The 27,424-nt window shown below is 35.4% G+C and overlaps 1 long non-coding RNA gene across 4 annotated transcripts in view; it reads left to right on the forward strand.

Annotated features, from left to right (window-relative positions):
- Positions 1–27,424, forward strand: part of LOC136042950 (uncharacterized) — an 86,004-nt gene that overhangs the window by 13,168 nt on the left and 45,412 nt on the right. For 3 of the 4 annotated variants that reach the window (XR_010621506.1, XR_010621507.1, XR_010621509.1), the window contains one exon: positions 27,191–27,381. This is a non-coding gene — a long non-coding RNA (uncharacterized LOC136042950). Of the gene's footprint in view, positions 1–12,968; positions 13,103–27,190; positions 27,382–27,424 lie in introns of all 4 variants that reach the window. The other variant, XR_010621508.1, reaches the window with a different exon arrangement.

A 27,424-nucleotide genomic window follows, 5' to 3' on the forward strand; every position in this document is an offset into this window, starting at 1 on the left:
TTCTGCATGGAAAAGTTTGTTTTGGGTCTTGTAGCCTTTCCTGAACGTTTAATTTAGTTGAATTTTTAGGTCATTTTCTCCTTAGTGAATGAGCATTAACCACGTACTTCTATGAAACAAAAATATATTTTTAGGTAATAGAAAATGTTTATATTTCAATAAAACTAGCTTATATAATCTTTACTTTTAATGGAATGGAAAATTGACTGTGTTTTTACTATATTAAATAGAAAAAAAGTTTTTTCAACTTAGTGTTTTCAACTGTGTTAAAGTTAGTGTTAAAGTTTTTCAACTTAAGTTTTTTCAACAACGCTAAATGCTTAAGTTTGGCTCTTTCTCTCAATTCTACTTTTTAAAACAGTAAAAAACTTTAGCGTAAAGAACAGGACGTTGATGAGGAAGCAGCCCCTTTCATATACGAAGTAATTTCTGTTCGTTTTAAGTTTTAATGTCGCTCCTTACTTTCAGTAAAAAAAACCCTATTTTTTTTATTTAATTTCTGAACGTTTTGAATCAATGTATGTTTTGATTTTGGGTCTCCGCAGAGGAATAATTAAAACCAAATTTGCATTTTTTTATATTTTTTTGGCTAAATGGCTTTCTCATAGTTTTGATCGAATGATTTTGAGAAAAAAAGGAGTGGGGGAGGAAGCCTAGTTGCCCTCCGATTTTTTAACTTAAAAAGGAAACTAGAACTTTTAATTTTCTGCGAATGTTTTTATTAGTAAAAGATGTACGTAACTTATAAATTACGTAACGAACTTTTGTATTCCCATGTTTTTTTTTACATTTATGAGGGGGTTCACCCCCTCTCAGTACCTCGCTCTTTACACTAAAGCTTAAATTTTGTCCCAATTCATTAAGAATGACCCCTGAATCACAAAAGCCGTAGAATAAATGGTTAAAATTACTAGAAATACTTTAGCGTAAAGAGCGAAGTATTAGGAGGAGGTGAACCCCTCATATGCATAATAATTTCTGTTCGTTTTAAGCTTTAATGCTGCTCCTTACTTCCAGTTGAAAAAACTTCTTCATATTTATTTTTTCATTGTATTTTTTTTTAAATAATGCTAGAAAGTCCTGCGCTCCCTTCATGGAAATTTTCTTCTCCATGACAAATTCCTCGACGGAAAGTTCTCCAAACATACCCCCAACATATTCCCCTCTTCTCAACCTCTCCCCCCAAACAAAAAATCCCAACAACCATTACTATATGTAACCACTGGTCAAAGTTTGTAACTTGTAGCCCCTCCCATGGGGATTGTGGGGGAGTAAGTGGTCCCCAAAGACATAGTTGTAAGGTTTTTTGACTACTCTGAATAAAATGGCTATCTCAGAATTTTGATCCGTTGACTTTGGGAAAATAATTAGCGTGGGAGGGGGCCTAGGTGCCCTCAAATTTTTTTGGTCACTTATAAAGGGTACCAGAACTTTTCATTTCCGTTAGGATGAGCCCTCTCGCAACATTCTAGGACCAGTGGATCGATACGATCACCCCTGGAAAAAAAAAAAAAAAACAAAACAAAAAAACAAACAACCAAATAAACACGCATCCGTGATCTGCATTCTGGCAAAAAATGCAAAATTCCACATTTTTGTCGATAGGAGCTTGAAACTTTGGGAACCCTACAATTGGGTTCTCTGATACACTGAATCTGATGGTGTGATTTTCGTTAAGATTCTATGACTTTTAGGGGGTGTTTCCCCCTATTTTCTAAAATAAGGCAAATTTTCTCAGGCTCGTGACTTATGATGGGTAAGACTAAACTTGATGAAACTTGTATATTTAAAATCAGCATTAAAATGCGATTCTTTTGATGTAGATATTGGTTCAAAATTCCATTTTTTAGAGTTTTGGTTACTTTTGAGCCAGGTCGCTCCTTACTACAGTTCGTTACCACGAACTGTTTGATTCTGCTTGGAAAAGTTTGTTTTTGGGTCTTGTAGGCTGTTCTGAACGTTTAATTTAGTTGAATTTTTTAGGTCATTTTCTCCTGTTAAACATCTTGGTGAATGAGCATTAACCACTTACTTCTATGAAACAAAAATGTGTTTTTAGGTAATAGAAAACGTTTAAATTTTAATAAAATTAGCTTATATAATCTTAACTTTTAATGGAATGGGAAATTGACTGTGTTTTGATTAAATAAAAAAATAAGTTTTTTCAACTTAAAGTAAGGAGCAATATTAAAAAACGAAACGAACAGAAATTATTCCGTGTATGAAGGGGTCGCCCCCCTTCTCAATATCTTGCTCTTCACGCTAAAGTTCTTAGCACTTTAAAAAAAACTCCTTATTCAAATTCAATAGCCCTCGTGGTTCAGGAGTTGTTCTTGATAAATTAGACAAAACAAAGTTTAGTATAAGGAGTAAGGCATCGAAGAGGGGCAACCCCTTCTTATACAGAATAATATCTGTTTTCTTGAGTCTTAATATTGCTCCTTACTTACATGCTGAAAGTTTCCCCTGAAACATATTCACATATTAAAGTGAGTAGGCAAAGAAAACATAGGACAAATAAAAAGAATTTCGTAAGGGTATTTGGTCAAAGTACCTCAGTGTAAAATTTCCCCTTGAAACGTCACCCCAGGAAATTTACCTCTGAACGGAAAATTTGTCTCATAGAAACCAACACAAAGCACAAATCCCCCCTATCTCCCAAAAAATCCGTATACTTCCTAATAACAAACTATACGTAAAGATAAAGACGAACTTTATAAGTTCAAGAACTCTCTCCTGGGGCTGGGAGGGGGTCATGTTGTCTTCTAGGCATTTTTTGGGCTTTTTTAAGGGTGCTCAAGCAAATGGCTATTTCAAAATTTTTATCAGGAAATTTCGGGGAAAAATGAGCTTGGGAGAGGGTCTAGTTACCCTCCAATCTTTTGGTTTCTTAAAAAGGACGCTAGAACTCTTAATTTCCGTTCAAATGAGCCTTTTCCCATTTTTTGGTCTGATTATCCCCCCAAAAAAAACAAAAAAAAATAAGCACGTATATATAATCTTTCTTCTGATAAAAATATTTAGTTCTACATTTTTGCTGATAGGAGCTTGAGACCTCTATAGTAGGGTTCCTTAATGCGCTTAATCTGATGGCATAATTTTCATTATCATTCTTTGAATTTTAGGGGATTTTTCCCCCCTTTTTTGAAAATCAAGCAAGTTTTCTCTGCCTCATAACTTTTCATGAGTAACACTAAGCTGAATGAATCTTATATATTTGGAATTTGCATAGTTGAAACTTTTGACACTCATATCAAAATTCTGTTTTTTTTAACGTTTCGGTTACTATTGAACCGTATAGGCTCTTACTTACAGTTCGTTACGACGAACTGTTTGAAAAGACTTTCTTTTCAATTTTTTTTGTCAACAGTTTTATTAAATTAGCAACATGTGCTCTTATAAAACATTTAATTTCGAAAATCTAATTTGGTAGAGGGATATAATTTGATTTCAGCTGTGGAGTGTTCCACAGAGAACCACAATCTTAAGAAGGATTTGTGCACTTGTAAACGGATCACCTGAATAATATGCGGAACCTGAGTGTATATTTGAATCTGCTAATAAATAGGATGTCATCTGCGAATGCTAATTGCTAAAATGGACGTATTCTGGGGAGAGGTGGGGACTTCTACCCGGTCAGAACCCTCTCGAAAATTTTGTTAATTCATACAAAAGAGGCAAACATCAACATACGTCTGCTCAGGGCTTCCACTTCTCATTCCCATGAGATCTCATGTTTTCGGAAGATATCTCATGCGAAAAAAATTTGTCTCATGTTCTCAAGTTTTTAGAGGTTTTCTCATGTTTTTAGAGATATTCAGGTTTTTTTTCTCATATTTACCTCCATTCGATATAATCTCCTGATTTCTGTTGATTTGAGCTGTCCAACTTGACTTTTATGATCTTTTGCAATTTTCTGGCAAACTGCAAAATATATCTTCATTGTCCGTAGGGAATTCCATTTCCGCGAACCTTAATTAATGAATTTGTCGGCAGCTTGTCCCGTGACTCACATATGATGTGTTCGAAAAAGGGTTGATTTGATTTGATTCTCAGTTTATAACTTCATCTGATCTGATCAGATCAGGTTCACTGGATAATTTGTGTACAATAAGGACGTTCTTTACCTTACGCGAAAGGATTTTTTAAGGGTAAGTACTAAGTTTACTGGAACTGGACAGTTATACATCCCTGCACTAGTGCAACCCAAGAAGTGGGCCACTGACCTCTCCTAGGGGGTAGGCGGCTTTTACACTTCTATTATCTGTTTCTTTACCAAAATAACATGTTTTAACTTGAAACCAGTTCTTAACCTGTTGCCAGTTCAAGAATTATATAGTACAAATTTGAATACACTATTCTCACGGATCTTATAGATATTCGGTATTTGCCAGACTAATAGCCTAGTCTATATCAAAATAACGATTTCGAGTGCCGGTAAAATTGGCTTCACAATATAGGAGGATGGCTTTTAAGATATGGGTCAAAGCCAGCCATACCAAATTTGTTTTCAAAGTACCGATGTGTTTAAATTTTATGTCACTGTGTTTCAAAGTGTATTAAGAGTGTATTATTTTACTTTTCTAAGTGTGTTATTTTGTTGTGTTTTGGGGAGACCGGAAATCGTGAAAAACAGATAGAATGGAGGGATCGATGCATCAAGAACCCGATTAAACTGACTTGTAAATAAAATTTTACTCGGTCCGATAGTCGTGGGGGAGTGGAGGAAGGGGGAATCTGGAATATTGATGCATTAATAAATTTGGAATGGGTGACCAGGGGGTAGAGCCCCCCCTCATCTTTTTCCAGAATTCCCCAAAATTCTGGAAACCTGAAAGTTCAAAAGCCCCCTTTTCCGGATTATTTTGATATGCTTTCGGACCAGTTCGTATTCCAGATGACAGGAAGAAGACGTCAAAGAATAATCTGGAAGCCCAGACTTCGGAAGTTCCGGGAGGTGAAGACCGGACTTAAGACTCTAAAACATATTTTCGATTCTACTTTGTTCTGTCCCTCTATTACTGACATTTTTACCGCCAATACAAGTTGTATTGGTGGTATTATACAACTGGTATGTAAGACAAAAAAGCTGTTTCTTCCCAGCATATGTTTTTTTTCAATTCGCTGGTGACTTCTTCAACCCATTTTCGGGCTCATTAGTGGCTAGTTTTTCCTCGTCATTGTATACTCCCCAAAACTTGTTCGGGAGTCAGGTTCTAGTAAGAAGTTAGCGGGATGTGTTAAATAGATGAGACCAAGAATCTCCCTTGTAGGTGCAACACCAAACCAGCACCAAACCCCAGTGCAATTAGTGATATAGTGATCTGCTGCCAAATTTGGTTTTCGTTTGAACTCTGAATCCAAAATATAAACAAAAGAAAATTCTCATGCAAAATCTCGCGTTTTTCAAGTTTCAACATTCTCATGTTTTCTCATGTTTTTCGGCTATGATAATATGTTTTTGACAATTTCGAAGTGGAAGCCCTGCGTCTACTATATGTAAAATACGTGCTCAAGTGAAGATGTCTTTTAGCATCTGTGTTAGAGTTTTCATAAACATTTTATTGTAAGAAGGAGTTGAAAAATTTTGGCAAGTAATGAGAGTGCTGTTAAGTTGATAATGGATATTCTGGTGCGCCGGAATATTCATTATTCCGGGTTAATATCCATTAACACGGAGTTGCTGGAATATCCAACAGTTTAATATCCCATTATACCCCCATGGGATATTAAGGCAATACAGGGTTGATTTTGATCCAATTCAGGATTTACTGAGGCTGATGTTAGGCCCTTGAAAAGTGTTGTTATTAAAGATTTTTGGTCCTATAATTTGATGAAACCGTTCTGTTATGTGTCAAGGTTTTTGGAGATGAGTTTGTCATTGACAACAAGTGGGTTCTCCTTGCTTTATCTTCGGCCCCATTATTATAATATAATCTAATTAATAATCCCAATTTGTAATAGTAAGTCATTAGGTTTTGTCATGATTCATGACTTCGTCATGATTATTATTGGTCAGACTGTACAACAACAGATTTTATTTCTTGCAAAACTAAAGTAATCAAATTGATTTCTATTACTATTAAAAACTTAACAGCAGCAAACCGCCTGAGGCTAATACAGCTTCGCATGCTGCTTCGTCCTATTTTATTCAAAACTACCTTCTACACAATCTAAAGAAATGCCCCTTTTCTCTAAATCTTTCTTTACGACATCTTCCAACCCCAACCGTGGAGGTCCTGCTTTCAATTTAGCCTTGCACGGTTGGCGAAAAAGGACAATCTTTGGCAATCTGTCATCCTTCATCTGCAAAAGGTGGCCTAGGAATCTTAACCTTTCTCTTATTATAGCCATAGAAAGCGGGAACGAACTACATTTTTGTGCAATCTTGTGTTTGATATACGGTCAGTTTGTGGGATGTCCAAAACAATTCGCAGGTGATTTCTCTGGGAAACAACTTGCTAATCTTCCTCCGCTTTTCTGAGCGCCCAATGTTCAGAACTACATTTGACCTCTGTCATAGTTTTCCAATATTCTAATCCTTGTTTGCGAACTTATTCCTAATCTTCTATATTTTTTTAACTGTGAAAAAACATACCAGGTAACTCTGTGCAATACTACCAAGGTAAGTGAAGCAATCCACGTGCCCGTTCTTTTTGTTACCCAGCGTCATCTTTTCTTTTTCACTTATTCCTAGCCTTAGCGACTCCATATTCTTAATATTCATTTCAAAACCGACTCTAGCACCCTGAGATCGCAAAACCTCTAGAAGTTCATTCATTTTGCTAACACTTTCATTTAGGATATTCAAATCATCAGCATAATCTAAGTCCAGAAATTTCCAGGAATGTCTCCCATATGGTTCCTTGTTACTGCCATTGTCTTTCTTGTGCTCGTAGAGACAGAGTCCATCACAATGATCCATACAAACGGGAATAGAACAAAACCCTCCGTAACTCCTGATCCAATGAGATACCACCTGCTAACTTCATTTTCTATCTTAATTGCAGCAGTGTTATTCTCATACATGCATTAATTACCGTAATTCATTTGTCTGGTATAACATACAAGATTAATATCTTCGTGTATTCTCTTCATTCAGCTGAATCGAACGCATGCTTGTAATCTATAAGACTGAAGACTAAACGTGTTTCGTGTCTGAGGACTTAAACTTCTCTTAAAACTTTATCAATAGGATCTCTCAAGAGTATCATCATGCTAAATAATTCGCCGACTATAGAAACCAGGCTAGTGCCTCTACAATTACCGCACTTACTCTTATTACCTTTCTTATGCAGGGTTCTGTTTAGGCTTTTCCTAATATCCTGAGGCACTTCCTTTTTTTAATATTCATAATCTTTCTTAGCTTATTTCTGACCTCGTAGCCACCATTCTCCACACCTTTCCCCTATTCAAAACATATTCTCGAAATTTTCTGGCCATCTCTCTTTAACTCTTTTCTTATTACTGATTTTAAGCTCTCCTGTTTAGCATTCAACTCTTCCCGGAAAGCTTCTCTAAAATTTTCATTCTTGAGTTTATCAACCTTATAGCCTCCCGAGGGGTATGTTACCTTTCAAAAATTTAAGCTTTAAATTAGCACTAAAAACTACTTAATGGTCACCTTTACTTTTACCATCAATGCTATGAATACCATGTTAACTTGTGGGCTATTTTATGACCACATTCTATATTTGTTAATACTAGATTGTTGTACCTACAAGTTTTGTGCAGTATGTAGCCATTACTGTTTTATTTTCCTACACCAAGTTTTTCCTTAGCTTAAATACCAACTATCCCTATTCCTACTGACCCAGGCCTTAAAATATCCTAAAAAACATCGTGCTTCTGCCTGGTACCCTGTCTATTTGTTCTTATAATTGTATGTAAGTTCAATCTGATTCAGTACTATATCTATTAGTGGATAATTATAAATTAAATTTACCAATTAATGAATCAAGTCAATTTAATTTCCTTTTATATAGTTAAATTCATTTAAACAAAGGAATCGATTAAAAGTAATGTTACATGAAGGAATTTAAAACAGAAGTTAATATTTTGAAAAGTATTCTGACTTTTGGGTCTAAAGATTTGTTCTTTGAACTCTTCTTTATCGTTTGGCGTAGCTAACTAGTTCGTTCCCCTTTGTTACGGTTAGACTTTTAAACACTTCGGGGCTAAGAGAACTTATTTTTAAGGTTTATTCAAGAGATTAGATGACATGTAGGAGTGAAAATTGGCTCTAATCTTGACACAGAAATTGTGTCAAGATTACCTTGTGTCAACACTAACGATTTTTTTGCAAATTCGAAAAACTGTCAAAAAACGCCAAAGGCTAGATGGTGGTAGTTGTTTTTTCGTTCGACCGAATAAACTAACCGAATAGGCTAATTGTCCGGGGTAAATTTTCACCAGGATTGAATTGTCTAGAGAATAAATCCATGAAAAAGAGGGATTTATCTGTGGTGTTGCCAGATTTCGGGGGATTACTTAAAAAACGATCAGAAATAAAAAATTAAGTTATTTCAACTGAAAGTATGAGCCACATTAAAACTTGAAACGAATAGAAATTATTACGTATATGAGGGGTTGCTCCTCCTCAACATCTCGCTCTTTACGCTGATGTTTGAATTCTTTCCCAATTCCTTAGGAACGATTCCTGACACAGTGTTCATTTAATTAGAAAATAATTTTTTTACTACTAAAAACTTTAGCGTAAAGAGCGGGGGGTTGAGGAGGACCAATCACATCATATATGTAATAATATCTGTTCATTTAATGTTGCTCTTTAATTTCTGATGATTTTTTTTATTCAATTGAATTTTGGACCTGCGAGCCAACTGTCGACAGGAAGGCGACCAAAAAAAAAGAAGCAAACCTTCGAAATCAGCTAAAAATTGTGCATACCCTGCAACACATCCGGTTGGAATCAGCGTTAACATACGCATCTACTCTCACTTTTTTTCTGTGACTTACCTAACGAATTTATTGTTAAAATTATAATTTTATCGAATATATAAATTTTTTAACCTTCAATATATTGCATTATTTGATTTTTATTTATCTGCTGAAAACGGTCCTTGGGAAGTGGCCCGTGAGTTGATGGTAAAGACATTTCAAGATTACTAACACAATATGGCCTATGCTGTTAGTTTCGTGAAAATGGCACATCAAAAGTGGGAGCGCTACATGTTTAATTTGACCTGTGCTTTCTATTGGTTGCTTTATTGTGTTGCGAGAGCAACACTTTGGTTTTGTTCTGTTTTTGTTTTGTTTTTTGTTTTCCTATGCCGCCGATGTCGTCTTATTCCTGGAAACTGGTAAGGGTCTAACCTATGCGGTTTTTATGGAAAGTGTGGACCTCGGGCCGGATTGATGAATATGGCACTACATTTTGGAAAGCTCCGCAGAACTCTTGCCTGGGGCCAAAAAGCTATCCGTTACAGATAGCTCCCTTCTTTCGATATTCTTTTGTTATTGTTGTTTTTTCAACGCTGAAGAATAGCCTTTGATCATGTGATTACTGATCGCGTTCTTCTTTGAACATAACGTTTTAAAAGCTTCGATAGGCTTTTGCAACACATATGTTGCTTTCGCAACACTTTATTCGGCGAAGCCGGACAAAGGTTGCCGCAACACTTCACGTTGCTCAGGCAACGTAGGTCTAATTTAATTTTAGTTTTGTATTTCATAGTGCTGTTAGTGCTTTTAAGGCCACTTTATTCTCGGTGATTTTTTGTAGGGAAAATGCTCGAGTTACGGTGGAGATAATTTAAAGACCATGAAAACCAGAATAACCAAGTATTGACTGCTATAAAAAAACAAAAAAACAAAAACAAAACAAAACTTCAAAATTCAAAATTTTCTTACTATTTAAAAGAGGGAAGTGATTACTGTCATTGTATTTATTAAAATAAGAATTTGGTTTAGGTAAAAAGACGTTAACTTATAACTTATAAAACAAGCGGTTCTTTTGTATCAGCCAGTACACACTCGAGAGGTGAAGTTAGGTTAATCGCAATGAAATATAGCCTTGATGTAACCTTTGGCTTATATCACAACATCTGCTACATAGTTGCATATTTAAGGGGGGGGGGTAAAATGTTTGAGCAGCGCCCTCAACTTAGATTCTCTCCCCTCTCATAAGCATATATATAGCCGGAAAAAACGATTAGAAATTAAAGTTTTTCAAATGAAAACGAGCCAAGGAAAAATTTGTAGGCTGAGTCGTCTGAAAGAAATCTTACTGGGGGGGGATTACAGCAAGGAGGGGTTTGCTGTTAGAAGGGGGATATTTTTCTTGGAGAGTGAGCCAGATATAACGGTATTATTTGAAAACCGATCAGAAATTAATTGAAAAATACATGTTTTTCAACTGAAAGTAAGGAGCAACATAAAAATTAAAACGAACGAAATTATGCCGTCTATAAAAGAGAAATTATGCCGTCCTCAATACCTTACTCTTTAAGTTAAAGTTTGACTGATCGTCTGAATTTTATAAGAACAGTTACTCAAACACAGGGGCCGTTTATTTAGAATACGAAGTTTTTTTTAAAGGGTGTAAAGTTTTTAGGGTAAAGAGCAAAGTGCTGAGGAGGAGGTAACCCCTTCATATACAAAAGAATTTCTGTTCATTTTGAGTTTTAATGTTGTTCCTTACTTTCAGTTAAAAAACGCTTGTTTATTTATTAATTATCTAATTAAATCACCATTGTGTTTCAGGAGTCATTCTTAAATAATTGTAACTCAAAGTCAAACTTTAGCATTAAAAACTTAGCATTGAGAAGGGGGAAATTCATTTCGTGTAAGGAATAGTCTCTGTTCGTCTTATGTGGTTATGCTACTCCTTATTTTCATTTGCGGTTGGTTTGTAGCCTATCCAGTCACTTTTGATTTATTTGAACGGACGAGAGATCTCAATTACTGGTAAAATGAGCATCCTCCAAAGTTTCTAAAACCATGAGGCAGAAGTGGGGATGACTAAGGGGTAGTCCCCCTCCTATACGGAATGAGTTTTGCTCATTTTGGAGTGTAATGTCTCTCTTTACTCTCATAATAACAGCGTAAACCAGAAATATTCCCAGAAATCAAGAGAGATTAAATATCAGTTTCACTGACCCCCTCCCCAACAAAACCCTCCACCCCCACCAAAACTACCCCCCCACCAAAACTACCCTCCCCCCGCCCAAGAAAAGTATTGGATACAGCCCTGTGGATTTTATATCAATATATACCTTCACTCTCGCACCGCCTCTCCCTTAGAGCTAATTATGTGTTTATCCGAAGGTTCATTAAGAGTTTGGATGTTTGATATTAAAATACACCCTTTGAGGCATCTCCCTTTCTACCTAGCTACAAAACAATCATAGAACCTTATTGGAGAGTCTTAAAGCCCTCATACACAAATGTTTGGAATTGTAAAACAACAGGAGACCTACCTTACACAGTGAAATTTGTGTAAACTAAAAAATATTTTGACTTGTTTGGAAGGGATGGAAATGCCTCAAAGGGCGCATTTTAATACCAACACATCAAAACTCTCATGGACCCTTCAAATAATACAGAATTAGTTCTAAGAAAGAAACAAGAGGAGGGTGGAGGTAGAAACTGATGTGTAATTCCCAGGACCATATTCAGGACTTTTGTTCGGGGGGCTGTTTTCTTCGGGGGAGGGGAACAAAACTTAAAAACACATCAAAAACGTGAAATTTATATTTAATCCCTCTTAGTTTCTGGGAATATTTCTTGTCTACCCTGTTACTATGAAAGTAAACAGCTCCATTATCAATATGAACGAAACTTATTCTGTATAAGAGGGAAACTGCTCATCCCCACCTCTGCCTTATGGTCATGGAAACTTCGGAGGATGCTCGTTTGATCAGAAATTGAGAGGTCAGAGAACCCTTTTGTAGAAGTTTCAATATACTAAATATCGTTTCAAATATACTCAAAATTTGAATTTTACATTTTTTGGCAAATAAAAGATCCCAGATGCGTGTTGTTTGTTTCTTCTTTTTGTTTGTTTTCCCCAGGGATGATCATATCAAACCAGTTATTCAAGAAGATCGGAAGAGGGCTCATTTGATCGAAAATAAAAAGTCCTATTGTTCTTTTTAAGTGACTGAAAATATTGGTTGGCAGCTAACCCCCGCTCATGCACTCTTTTTCTCTAAGGTCGTCCGATCAAAATTTTGAGACAAACCGTTCGTTCAGCATAGTCAAAATATCTAATAAATATGTCTGAGCATGACTTAACCCCCAATTCCCCTTGGGAGGGTGAAAGCTATGAATTTTGCCCTGTGTATACACTTAGTGTTGGTGATTGGGAAGTGTACATATATTTTTCGGGCAGGGGGGGGGGGGTGGAGGCATCGTGGGAGGACTTTTTTATCGAGGAATTTTCGTGGGTAAAAGGAATTTTCCATGGAGAGGGAGATGGATTTTTTGGCATTACTAAAAAAAACGATCAGAAATTCAAAAAAAATAGCAAGTCTTCAACTGAAATCAAGGAGCAACATTAAAACTTAAACAGAAATTATCATGTATATGAGGAGGGCTGCCCCTTTCTCAAAGCGGTCTTTACCCTTAATTCTTTTTTAGAACTTAGAAAAGTTCATTATTCTAATAAAACAAGAGTCTCTCTTAAATAATGGAGCCAAAAATTGAATTTTTTTACAATGAGCATGGTATTGAGGATGCGGCAATCCTATTCATATACAGAATAGCTTCTGTTCGTTTTATTGTTTTATGCTACTCCGTACTTTCAGTTTTAATATTCACGTACGTGTACGTATCTTGTTCTTGAATTTTAATATGGATGGCACAGTCTATCCCATGTAGAATTATGCACATATTAAGGGATGGATGATGTCGGGGGTGTTGGAGGTGGAATTCCTGGTGCTTGACCCCCATAGGATCCCAGTATGATGGTTTACTATCATTCTATAATATTTGAATTCTCTTCATAGCTTCAAAAGTTTGTCATCCTACCATTTAAACATCTATCCAAAGACTATGCTTTCATTCCATCCATCCAAAGGACCAAAGGAAGAGCAGGTTCTTCCCAAGTTGCCTAGGAAGGGGTCCTGCGAGGGATTGACAGGTAGTTGGAACTCCTTTTTTATTGTTACTTTTCTTCTTGTTTTTTTGATATATTGAAAATCCGGAAAAGGACTGCAATGATTAGAAAAAGCTATTCTACTAGTAAAATCGACAGACTAGGGTCAGCACCTTTATGCCTGATTTATTTTTTCGTATTTATTTTGGATGGCCAAGGTCCGAGAAGGAGGGAAACTAGAAATCCCTAAAAGCCGAAGAACCTTATTTCTCATTTTCATACTTTAATAATTGTTCAGAGTTATTAGAGAAGGGGGGGGGGGAGTTGCATCCCCGGCCTCAACCGGTGGAGTTCATTTAAAGATAAATACCTCCTTAAGTGAGTGAAATACCTCTAAAACAGATCTAAGCAAAAAAAGGATGATTTTACGTACCCTTCATAATTTTTTGTATTAAAAGAATTGTAGCCCATCATGATGGGCTAGCCCATCAGACTAACTGTGTTTCAAACAATAAGCTATAGGAAAAATCGGTATTAACAAATTTTCCTTTTCAGCCAATCATCCGGGGCCAAACGGGAAGCAAATTGTCCTCAGAGTAGGCAGGGGAGTTAAGGAAGGATTTAAGGAAAATTAGAAATTGTTGGGTGTGTGTAAAGAGGGAGGCTTTAGATATGTTGGAACGGAAGAGGAGCATGCTTAGCTGTGTTGGTGTTAGGCATCTTGGTGCTGCAGCCAGTTTTAGTATATGTAAAGAATCCATAAAAAGTAGTGATTCAAAAAGGATTCACACCTAACACTCCTTATTTTGTCTGTAAAGAAGCACTCGAACTTCGATCTTCCTTTTCAAGAAGAGAGGATAGTCACTGTAGGATAGTTGTGACTGTGAATGTCCAAAATCTGATTAATGTTGACATTCACAGGTGTATGTCTGAAATTCCCTTTTCTCTCCTTGGATTCAATTAGAGTGGCGAATCAGCTTTTTCAGTCTTATGCATGCTTTGATGGTAAAAAAGCTATATCAGTTCGCGTTAGGTTAAATTAAGTTAATAAATCTCAGAAATGGGTGAAAATCTAATCTGACCTGTCACCATGAGACCTTGCATAAAACTGAAAAAGTTGACTGTAACTCGGACTAAATCCAAAGAGAAAAAAAGTTATGTCAGACATTCACTGCTGAATGTCGAAATTGGCCAGATTTTGGACATTCACGGTAATGCAGTAACTAAATGTTTTCTTTATTTCATCAGTTTTTGCATCCTTTACCTCTTAAGAAATTTGTTACCCCTAGCAGGAACAACGCGTTCCTCATAATGTAACAAGATGTCTCTTTGTTAGTTGGATTTTTGGTTAAAAATGGACGAATTGGCAGAGAGCCTATCTGATTCTTTTTGTAAAAATATCGTTTCAGTTCTGTTACACGCCTTTGGAAAACTACACGGTTTATATTATAGACGCGTTAATAATTACTTTGCTATGTTGGGTTTGTTTGAAAAGGAATTCACTAGAGATAAATGTGAGGCAACTTGTATATATTGTATTTCTTCCTCTAGCAGTTAATCATTGATGTGAGCTATGTATCATATATGTATGTAACAATAATATATATTTATGCAAAATTTACTCAAGCGTTAATTTGATATGAGGCAGGGGGGGGGGGAAGAACTGCTCATCCCGTTCCCCAGTTTGTCCCTCAGCTGAAATTTAGTGGGTACTTTTCTGTTATAGTGACTGTGTATATAGAAGGTGAGTAGAACCGGTTTCTTCGTTAGTTTTTTCTTCTTAGCATTAGACAAACTAAGACAGGTGACAGAATAGATGGGAAATATATAATTTGGGCTATATATTTGCACATTAGGGGGGTGGGGTAGAATTGTTTCACAGTGTCAAGTTATAAAAATAATTCTCACTGCGTAATATGCAGGATAATTGTACCTAACATATTTTAGATGTACACCCGCTATACTTTACCCCTATCCCCCGAATGTGCAAATATATACCTTAGATTTGTTTCTAAAGTATTATAGTTTCATCATATTTTGTGATATTTTATTAGGATTAGTCAGAGAAACGGGCTCTACTTAGCTTCTATATAGGAAGGCGATATAGCAGGAATGTACCATTTAGTTACTTTAAAAATCATGTCAAAATTAAGATAAGCCGGCATAATTCAAGCATCTAGAGAAACATGGCATAGCTTTCATTAGTATATTTTTTCCGTTATGGCACTCTATGTCTAATTTTTCACTGTCATTTTCACTTGAATGGGGAAAATTAGCTACACATTCACACCCCCCCTCCCCTATCCCTGGATTTTGACGAAAATATGCCTCTGAATTTTGGTTTCAGATTGGCTACTTATGAACAAAAGACTATATAATAGACATTATAAAATTTCGACACAAGAAACTTGTCAAGTAACTTCTTTATACTGTCGATCATTTGGATTGAAAAGATAAAATGGGATAATAACCGGTTAGGCGGCAGCAAAGGCAGAAGGAAGACCTCCTTTTAACGCGATTCTTAACGACATTTCGGCGTTCTGGGTACATAATTCTAGGTCGTAATTTTATAATTTTCCTAATAAAGTATTATATTTACATCATATTTTTTATTTTATTTCATTTTTTTTATCAAAAGTTTGGGCCATACATTTGCGCATTATGGGCTGGGGTTCGTGTAAACATAGCATATATTAAATACAACAATGGTCAGTTTTCACATTTAATAAATAATTTCTTGGACCACACTGGTTTTCCATTTACGAAAAATTGAGTAAAAAAACAACAAAAAAACAACGGATTTAATTTTTATAAAGCAGTGAACAAAAATAAAATATATAAACTATACCTTAACTAAAAAAAATAAAAAATATTTTTTTTATTAAAAAAGTAATAACCTTGCGAACGAAAGTCAAAGCAAGGTCAATGCTGTAAGATGTCAACAGACTTCAGCTAAAATAGGAAATGAAAAAATCCATTCAGTTTGTAATTCATTACTTTGTTTCATTAACCTGTAAGATTTTGATTGAATTTGGGGTTGGGTGACCTGCTTTTGTTTTGTTGCAAGTATTTATAATTTTCATTTTTAATAGATTCCTATTTATACACCGAATGTGGCAGAGGAAAGTTTCATTATATACAGTTGCTATAGTTTTGTTCTAAAGTTATTATCGTCAGTGCAGGAGTTTTGTTTTATAATGTGAGTTGTTCTTATTTGTTTTATTGTTTATATATTTTTTTGTGTGGTGTTTTATTTGTCGTGGTATTTTTTATGATTTCTTAAAAAAGTCTTAAATTGTCGGTTTGTAATCTTTTTAATTTTTTTCCCCGTTGAGAAAGGCTCCCGGACATGGGGCCGAAATATTCGGAGTATTTTTATTTTTTTAGTTAAAGTGTAGTTTATATATTTTATTTTTGTTCACTGCTTTATAGAAATTAAACCGTTTTTTTCTTTGCTCAATTTTTCATTTATACATTTAAAATATGCTTTACTTTACCCCCCCCCTTCGAAGGTGCAAATATATAGCCCAAATTTTTTTCTAAACTATTATATATTCATCAAGTTTTGTTTCATTAGCATTAATCGAACTTCACTTCCCGAGTGTCTATTATATAACTGATAAGTACCGTATTTATTTATATATGTGTTGGTATGAGTAATCAAAACCGAGATTTGAACACTGGAAAAGACGGCGGAAAATTTATTGGGTAATTTTCCTTGGAATTGAAAGATGACAGAGTTACCAAAGATCATCCTTTTGGGCCTACCATCCAGGGCCGACCAAGTAGATAGTCGTCATTAAATTGGTCGGGAGGCTATAAAGAAAATATTGTGAAAATTATAAGTCTTATGGCTACGACACCCAAGAAGTGAAATTAGGTCAAAACCAATTGAAACAATATTTTCTTCATAATATGTAGAATAATTGCTGCTAAAACAATTTTGTATGCAGGCCGCAATGCTTTATCCTCAACCCCCTCCACTACTGTGCGATATTTTCCAGGTATTCTTGCAATGCGTCTCTTGTTTGAACCTGTTTACCTGTAAATTGAATCAACTGACGATAAAGCTATTAACCTAAGTTGGAAAAAATCCCATATAACAAAAACTGTAAAAAATAAATTAAAAAAAAAAAAATTCCCGCAGTTTTAGGATTACAACTTGGTTATAAAAAAATCGTTGCTTCAATTATGAGTGAGACAAAAGAGACCAACCCTGAAAAATACAATTTTTCGAAAAGCAGTTTCTCCAGGATAACAAGAGCCAAGAGGTATTTTCCCCTCCAACTCCCCCACTGTCACTAGATACGATCGGGATTTAAAGTAAGAGTTCTTAGACACAAGATCCTTCTAAATATGAAATTTCATTAAGATCCGATAACCCGTTCATAAGTTAAAAATGTCTCATTTTTTCTAATTTTTCCAAATTAATCGTCCTTCCACTACCCCCCCTCCGAGATGGTCAAATCGGGGAAGTATCAATTTCTAATAGTGATAGGGACACAAATTTTTTTCAGGAGCTTAAGCAAAAAGATAGGTGCTTTAGGATACTACTGTTTATATGGATATCCCATTTTAAATTAGAAGAAACCGTGACAACGTGTAATCTCATTGAAGACTCAGAAATTTTAGGAGGTATATGATTAAGGAAAGAGAGGGAATTAAAGGAAATATATTGGCATTATCGTGGATTTTGAAGGGTTTACTATCGTGTCTTATTCCAAGGCATCATAAAATTTCTTTAGAAGGTTTTATCTGCCGTGAAATCATCAAACAATTTCTATACATCGGGAAATTCCTTATCGATACTGTTGATTATAACTGGAAAAGGAAGAAGACCTCGGAGAGTACCCTGGGATGCTCCAGTGGAGACAGGCAGGGAAATAGAATGATGAATCTTGTGCTAAATAACTTGTGATCCATTTGATTTGAAAGATAAAGCCCAACTCCCCCAGGGGGAGGCCACCATCGAGAGATCTTTAAAAGGGGATCCTTTTGAGGAATATTTAAAGGAGATTTTCATGTTTGGACCCCTTCAAATCTACTGCGATTCTAATTTGCCCTTTTTCATTCTTTTTTTTAATAGCTATGATTTTAGAAAATTCTGATTCTAATTAATTTTAAGAAGTTATTAATACCTATTTACCTATTTTTGGGGTTATTAATATTCGAAGTTTTTTTTTGCCATAAATAACCTCCTATTTGAGATTTATTTGGTCCTTTTTGAATTTGCCAGCCTAATCTGTTTTAATTTTCATGACATGCTATGTCCCGTACATGTGTATATATGTTTTTTATTTTTTTTATTTAACTGTTACTTTTTTTTGCTAAAATAAAAAAAATGTATGTTTAAACCATTATTATGGTTTTAACCTTTTTAAACTTTACTATTTTCTGTTTTGACCCCAAAATACGAGTTAGGCTCAGCTAGGCTTTTGATAGTTATTAAAAAAATGATAGACCTAATCTAGATGATATTTCCATTTATTAAAAAGTTTCTGTTTAAAAAAAAACAATAAAAAACTTAAAAAATATTAAATATTTTTTAAATAAAAATATTTTTTTTAATAAAAAAAACAAGTTTTTTTAAATGAAAGTAAGGAGCGACATTAAAACTTAAAACGAACAGAAATTACTCCGTGTATGAAAATATGAAAGAGCGGGGCGTTGAGAAGGAAAAGCCCCTTTCATACACGGAGTAATTTCTGTTCGTTTTAAGTTTTAATGTCGCTCCTTACTTTCATTTGAAAAACTTGTTTTTTTTTAATTTAATTTTTGAACGTTTTTGAATCAATGCATGTTTTGATTTTGGTTTTCCGCAGAGGAATAATTAAAACGAAATTTGTATATTTTTTTTTTTTTGCTAAATGGCTTTCTTTTAATTTTGATCGAATGATTTTGAGAAAAAAAGAGCGGGGGAGGAAGCCTAGTTGCCCTCCGATTTACGGTTAATTAAAAAGGCAACTAGAACTTTTAATCTTTTGCGAATCTTCTTATAAGTAAAAGATATAGGTAACATAAATTAGCTTGCGTAAAGAACTTTTGTATTCCCATGTTTTTATTACATATACAAGGGGGTCCGCCCCCTCGTCAGTACCTCGCTCTTTACACTAAAGCTTAAATTTTGTCCCAATTCATTAAGAATGACCCCTGAATCACAAAAGCCGCAGAATAAATAGTTGAAATTACTAAAAATACTTTAGCGTAAAGAGCGAGGTATTAGGAGGAGGTGAGCCCATCATATGGGTAATAATTTCTGTTCGTTTTTAAGTTTTAATACTGCTGCTTACTTCCAGCTAAAAAAAAAACTTTTCATATTTAATTTTTTATTTTTTTTTTAAGTAATGCTAGTAAATCCTGCGTTCCCTTCATGGAAATTTTCTTCCCCCATGACAAATTCGTCGATGGAAAGTTCTACCACCATATCCCCCTCTTCTCAACCCCTGCCTCCAACCAAAAAATCCTCCTGAAAACATCTGTAGACTTCCCAATAACCATTACTATATGCAAACACTGGTCAAAGTTTTGAGCTTGTAACCCCTCCCACGGGGACTGTGGGGGATTAAGTCGTCCCCAAAGACATAGTTATAAGGTTTTTCGACTACGCTGAATAAAATGGCTATCTCAGAATTTTGATCCGTTGACTTTGGGAAAATAATTAGCGTGGGAGGGGGCCTAGGTGCCCTCCAATTTTTTTGGTCACTTAAAAAGGGCACTAGAACTTTTCATTTCTGTTAGAATGAGCCCTCTCGTCTCGATCCCCTCAACATTCTAGGACAACTGGGTGAATAAAATCACCCCTGGGGAAAAAAACAACAAATAAACAAACAAATAAACACGCATCCGTGATCTGCCTTCTGGCAAAAAATATAAAATTCCACATTTTTGTAGATAGGAGCTTGAAACTTCTACAGTAGGGTTCTCTGATACGCTGAATCTGATGGTGTGATTTTCGTTAAGATTCTATGACTTTTAGGGGGTGGTTCCCCCTATTTTCTAAAATAACGCAAATTTTCTCAGGCTCGTAACTTTTGATGGGTAAGACTAAACTTGATGACACTTATATATTTAAATCAGTATTAAAATGCGATTCATTAGATGTAGCTATTGGTACCAAAATTTCATTTTTTAGAGTTTTGGTTACTATTGAGCTGGGTCGCTCCTTACTACAGTTCGTTACCACGAACTGTTTGATAACTATTAAGTACCGTATTTATTTATATATGTGTTGGTATGAGTAATCAAAACCGAGCTTTGAACACTGGAAAATTTATTAAGTAATTTTCCTAGGAATTGAGATGACAGAGTTACCAAAGATCATCCTTTGGGGCCTACCATCCAGGGCCGACCAAGCTGCTAGTCTTCCTTAAATTGGCCGGGAGGCTATAAAGAAAATATTGTGAAAATTATAAGTCTTATGGCTACGACACCCAAGAAGTGAAATTAGGTCAAAACCAATTGAAACAATATTTTCTTCATAATATGCAGAATAATTGTTGCTGAAACAATTTTGTATGCAGGCCGCCATGCTTTATCCCCAACCCCCTCCACTAATGTGCGATATTTTCCAGGTATTCTTGCAATGCGTCTCTTGTTTGAACCTGTTTACCTGTAAATTGAATCAACTGACGATAAAGCTATTAACCTAAGTTGGAAAAAATCCCATATAACAAAAACTGTAAAAAACAAATTCAAAACAAAAATTCTCGCAGTTTTAGGATTACAACTGGGTTATAAAAAAATTGTTACTTCAATTATGAGTGAGCCAAAAGAGACCAACCCTGAAAAATACAATTTTTCGAAAAGCAGTTTCTCCAGGATAACAAGAGCCAAGAGGCGTTTTCCTCTCCAACTCCCCCCACTGTCACTAGATCCGATCAGGATTTAAAGTAAGAGTTCCTAGACACAAGATCCTTCTAAATATCAAATTCCATTAAGATCCAATTGCCTGTTCATAAGTTAGAAATACCTTATTTTTTCTAATTTTTCCAGATTAACCGCCCTTCCACTCCCCCTCGTCCCAGATGGTCAAGTCGGGGAAGTATCTATTTCTAATAGTAATAGGGACACAAATTTTTTTCAGGAGCTTAAGCAAAGGGATAGGTGCTTTAGGATACTATTGTTTATATGGATATCCCATTTTAAATAGAGAAACCGTGACAACGAGTAACCTCATTGAGGACCCAGAAATTTCAGGAGGTATATGATAAAGGAAAAGAGAGGGAATTAAAGGAAATATATAAATACCATCGAAATATCTTTAAAGGGGGATCCTTTTGTGGAATATTTAAAGGAAATTTTCAGGTTTGTACCCCTTCAAATCTACTGTGACTCTAATTTGCCATTTTTCACTCTTTTTTATAATAGCTATGATTTTAGAAAATTCTGATTCTAATTAATTTTAAGAAGTTATTAATACCTATTTTTGGGGGTTATTAATATTCGAAGTTTTTTTTTGCCATGAATAACCTCCTATTTGAGCTTTATTTGGCCCTTTTTGAATTTGCCAGTCTAATCTGTTTTAATTTTCATGACATGCTATGTCCCGAACATGTGTATTCATGTTTTTTAATTTTTTATTTAACTGTTACTTTTTTTTGCTAAAATAAAAAAAAGTGAATATTTAAACCATTATTATGGTTTTAACCTTTTTAAACTTTTCTATTTTCTGTTTTGACCCCAAAATACGAGTTAGGCTCAGCCAGGCTTTTGATAGTTATTTAAAAAATGATAGACCTTATCTGGATGATATTTGCATTTATTAAAAAGTTTCTGTTTTGCAATGAAAAATTTTGAATGTTTAAAAACAAGACCTATAAGTTACAGTACTATGCCTCAACTAATCGATTACCTATGACTGCGCTGACACATCCTGTGAACGCAAAAAGTTAGTCCTAGTTTTCTCCTTTAAATTTCTTTCAATAAAACAAAATTCTTTTAACATGTGCATTATTTTTCTGACTGAAAACAAAGGGCAAATTCGCACCAACTATTTCACTGGCAATTTTATATTTTATTCTAATGGATATTTTGGGCTTTCCTCCATTAGGCATAAAAATGAAAAAAATTTAGTTTAATTCAACGATAAAAGGTTAAAGATCATTCCTGATTCTATCGGTATTCCCCCCTCGTCTACAATCTGTCTGTGTAAGCCCTTAAACGCTTTTACTTTCAATTCAAGCTATAATTACATGTAATATCTATTTTTACAGATAATCCACCCTCTGCTAACGTTTCTCTTAAATAAGAAAACTTCTAAATTGTGATTGATTCTCTGAGTTGCAAGTGCGTGTACCTGTTACACCAAAACTAATAGCCTCCCCCTATTGCCTAGTTCAAATGGAAATAGTGGAACTTCTTTTGAGAGAAAATATGGGAAGGGGCGGGGGGTTAAACTGTAGTGGATCTGCATGCAAAATGTATTTCCTACAATTGTTTTGCGCATTATAAAGTAAGAATTCTCGAAATCGCCAGATTTTCGAAAAAAGGGAATAAAATATCATTAAAAATCACATGATAAGATTCAGCGTATCAAAGAACCGTATTATTCAGGTTTCAAGCTCATATCTGCAAAAATGCGGAATTTTGTATTTTTTTTTTGCCAGAAGAAAGGTCATGGATGCGTGTTTATTTGTTTCCTTTTGTTCTTATTTTATTTTGTTTTTCCCACGAGTAATCGTATCGACCAATTGGTCTTGGAAAATCATGAGATGGCTTATTTGAACGGAAATTAAAATTTCAAGTTTCGTTTTTAAGTGACCAAAAGAATTGCAGGGCAAGTAGGCCCCCTGCCCCGCACCCATTTTCCCAAATATCCCGATTAAAATTTTTAGATAGTCGTTTTGTTCATTATAGTCGAAAAGCTCAATAGCTATGACTTTGGATACAAAAATATGCCTTTTAGTCTAATGATGTGTTTGAAATCAGTATAGCCTCCTTTCTTTTTATTTGTTTTTTTTTTTGTCGAAAAACTAGGTAGATCTCAGCAACCTTATAACTTTTGATGTACAACCTTGAATTATTTGGCTTTACATAATTTGAATGAATATAGAAAGCCAGTTCTTTGATGAAACGTTGTTATTGTTTTTATACATTTAGATTTCGGCTACGATTAGTGTACTAGTTACTAGTTTACCAGATATTAGTGTACTTATTTTTTTTTATATAACAAACTATTCGAGTAACTTCTATTTTTGGATTTTCTAAAGGGCTGAATATTTCTATTTGAAACTGTATCTTCAAGGATACCACTGCATTAATTCTAAGTAACTAAAAAATTGAGCACAGTCAACCACGGCTTTTCGAATTATTTGTTTGTATGGATTTAATACTTTGATCATTGGTTTACATGGATTTAATTACAAATTTTACAAAATTATTTTATGTTTTCAGGGGGGTCAAAACCAGACCCCCCCCCCTGGACGCAGCTAAGATTTGATTATATCATAGATACACATTCCTATCTTTAATTGCAACAAGTCTGAAGTCATTTGTATTTAAGTAATTCATTTTTCTTAAAAAGCTAAAATATTAAACAGACTGTAAAGGAGAGAAATACATGAATATTCCCTTCCATCTTTCTTAGCTAGTTAGATTCCATTACCTCAAGGGGAAATGATGTGGAAGGGAATTGAGTGATGTAAAAAGTAGTTTGTTTTATTTATATTTAGAATAAAGCTTTGAGTACACCCTATGGCGGTACACTGTTTTATAGAAGGGTAAACACGAGTGTGAATTTTGAAAACTGATTCTGCCGAAATATTATCTTGCCTACTACATAATATTGATGTAATATTATACGCTGATCTAATTTACTTTTGAATTACTTGCGTGAAAAATTAAGGGAAAAATAAGAAAATAATTAGAGTGTAACCTCCATATAACTGAGCCACCTTATCCTCCGTGGAACTCAACTCACTTTGAATTCAACCCCTAAAAAGAACTCTCATTTTACCCAACTTCTGTGCAATTCAGCCCTCATTTAAATCTGTCTTTTTGATGAACATATTTTGACTCAACCCCCATGCAACTTAATTCCTGGTAACACTGCCTTTTTTAACTCAACCACTGTTTTACCTACCCATATTTGGATGAGCTTCTGTTCCTTCCAATGAGAATAGGGACCTGGTGTATTTGGGACCTGGGCATTAAAATTTCCATAATTTCAAATGAATGAGACAGAAAGATAGTTATAAAGAATCAAAAGAATTTGAGAATGATTAAAAATCATTTCTTTTGAGTCAACTTTTATCGCTTTAGATAAAACGGTTGAATTACATTTTCTAAGCTATGTTGTTGGTTTAAGGAGGGCTAAGTTGGAAAAAAAAGTTTCTTTCTGTAATTTTGGCAAACATCAAATGCACCCTAAGGATGTTGTCATTTCGAAAAAAAAAACGTAGAAAAATATACCATCCAGGACCAAACAAAAGCAAACTTTATATTTTTTTTCCCGTGGAGTTTTAAGCCAGATTTACCGGCATTATTTTAAAAACAATGAGAAATTAATTTAAATAATTTTTTCAACTGAAAGTAAAGCAACATTAAAATTCTAGATGAACGTATATAATTCCGTTTAGAAGGGGTTCCTTCCTCCTCAATGCCTTTATCTTTATGCTAAAATTTGAACGTTTGTCCGAATTTTTATGGCATTTGGTATTAACCAAGTGACATATAGCAATCGCAAATTCTGTCTGTCGGTCTGTCCCGGTTTTGCTACTTAGGCACTTCCAGGTTAGCTAGGACGGTGAAATTTGGCAGGCCTATCAGGGACGGGACCAGCTTAAATTAGAAATAGTAGTTAGTTATCCGGTGGATAACAAATTATCCATCGGGATGAAACTTGGTGGGAAAAATAAGCACAAGTCCTAGATTCGGGATTGACATAATCGGAACGGATCTGCTCTGTTCGGGGGAGTTGGGGGGGGGGGAAGGAGGGTTAATTATAGAAAATTAGAAAAAATTAGGTGTTTTTAACTTACGAAAGAGTGAATGTATCTTAATGAAATTTAATTTTTAGAAGTACCTCGAAACATGGATCTCTTATTTTAAATCCCGACCGAATCCAGTGTCATTAAGGGGGGGGGATATTCGAAAACGCTTAAAGCGGAGAGATCAGGATGAAATTTGGCGGAAAGAATAAGCACAAGTCCAAGATAGGTGACTGACATAACCGGATCGGATCCGCTCTCTTTGGTGGAGTTGGGGGTGGGAGTAAATTGGAAGAATTAGAAGAAATGAGGTATTTGTATCTTACGAACGGTTGACCAGAGCTTAATGAAATTTGATATCTAGAAGGATCTTGTGCTTTAAAACTCTCATTTTAAATCCCGACCAAATCCAGCACCATTGAAGGGAGTCGGAAGGGGAAGCTGGAATTCTTGGAAAACGTGAAAATTGAGGTATGGTACGAATGGGTGATCGGATCTTAATGGAACTTGATATACAGAAGAATATTATGTCTCAGATGCTCCATGTTCAATTAGAATCAGATCTGAGGACATAGAGGGTTGGAGGGGGGAAACAGAAATCTTGGAAACAGGAAATCTCAGAAAACGCTTAGAGTGGGGTGATCGGAATAAAGCTTAATGGGAAGAATAAGCAAAAGTTGTAGATACGATATTGACATAATTGGTACGGATCCATTTTCTTTGGGAGAGCTGGGGGTTGTTAATTTGGAAAAATTAGAAAAATTGAGGTATTTTTAACTTGGGAACGGATGACCGGATTTTAATGAATTTTGATATTTAGAAGGAATTTATGTCTCAGAGCTCTTATTTCAAATCCCGACCAGACTTAATGACATTGGGGGGAGTTGGAGAGGGAAACTGTAAATCTTGGAAAACGCTTATAAATGTCGTAGATACGTGACCGAACTGGACTGGATCCGTTCTCTTTGGGAAAGTTAGGTGGTGGGGTTCAGTGCTTTGGCGAGTTTGGTGCTTCTGGACGTGCTAGGACGATGAAAATTGGTAGGTGTGTCAGGGAGCTGTATAGATTGACTTCATAATCGTTATTCTAGATTCGACCCTCTGAGGACTGAAGGAAGTGGAAAAATTAGAAAAAAATAAGGTATATTTAGCTTACGAGAGGGTGATCCAATCTTAATGAATTTTGATATTTTGAAGGACCTCGTGATTCAGAGCTCTTATTTTAAATCACGATCGGCATTAAGCTTCTGATTTTCCTTTTAAAGCAAACAGGAAGGGTGTGCGAAAGCACAGGATGGCTGGCCCCCAACCCCCCATTGCACTTCCTGGCTGAAGGGCCAAGAAACGGAGATCAGCACCGCCGGTAGGGACTGTAAAGTCTAATGCCGTATCCTTTACATTTTATCGCCGTCCTAGCCGAGTCGGTTGGTGCGCTGGATTTGGGATCCTTTGTCTGAAAGGACGCGGGTTCGAATCCCAGTGTATCCAATTGTTCAGTTTGGGACGGGAGTCAGTGGCGTGACTCCGTAAGCTTAGCCAGAGTCGACCCAGCTTTAAATGGGTACCTGGAGAAATCTGGAGAAGGTAAACAGGAAGGGTGTGCGAAAGCACAGGATGGTTGGCCCCCCCCATTGCACTTCATGGCTGAAGGGCCAAGAAACGGAGATCAGCACCAGCGGTAGGGACTATAAAGTCTAATGCCGTATCCTTTTTTTTATTCTTAGAATTTTGCTAGAGCTCATACCATATGAGCTCTTGGCTCTTCTGACCTCGTGACAAGTGCCATATGAGTTCTTAGCTCGTGTTTCAAGATTGATTCTTGAAAGACAGGGGCAGTTTTATTAGAATATTCAGCTTTTCTAAAAGAGATAAAATTTTAACGTGAAAAGAAATGGTACTGAGCAGGGGGGGGGGGGTAACTCCCTCATATGTGGAATAATTTCGGTTCGTTTTGAGTTTTAACGCTGCTCCTTACTTTCAGTTGAAAAACACCTGTTTTTTCATTAAACTAGATATTGAATCCTATTTTGATGAAATATAAAATATGTAGAGCAATGCCGGGGGAAGGGGGAGGAGCTAATTCATTGAGTACACTTTACTATGACTGTACTTTAGGTGAGCCCCCTCTAAGCTGTAAATGTCCATGGATATATATTTTGTGAACCAGTAAGACAGGACTGTTTACAACATTTTTCTGTTTTTCCAGTCATGGAGAAGGGTCGCACCGTACATTGAAAAGAATTTAAATTTCAAAGAAGAAGAACAGCGTCTTTTGAAAAAGTCGGAAATGGATAACAGTGATGATAGCAGCATCTTATAGGAGAGAAGAAGAGACTCACCAAAACCCGCTGTAATGACATTGCCGATGTAGAATATGAGGTAGCTGACACAAGTCGGGTAGATAATTTTTTTTTTTTTGATAACTTAGGATTATTAGGCG

The sequence above is a fragment of the Artemia franciscana genome, unplaced genomic scaffold (genome assembly GCF_032884065.1).
Source record: "Artemia franciscana unplaced genomic scaffold, ASM3288406v1 Scaffold_253, whole genome shotgun sequence".
In the NCBI taxonomy this organism is placed as follows: Eukaryota; Metazoa; Arthropoda; class Branchiopoda; order Anostraca; family Artemiidae; genus Artemia; species Artemia franciscana.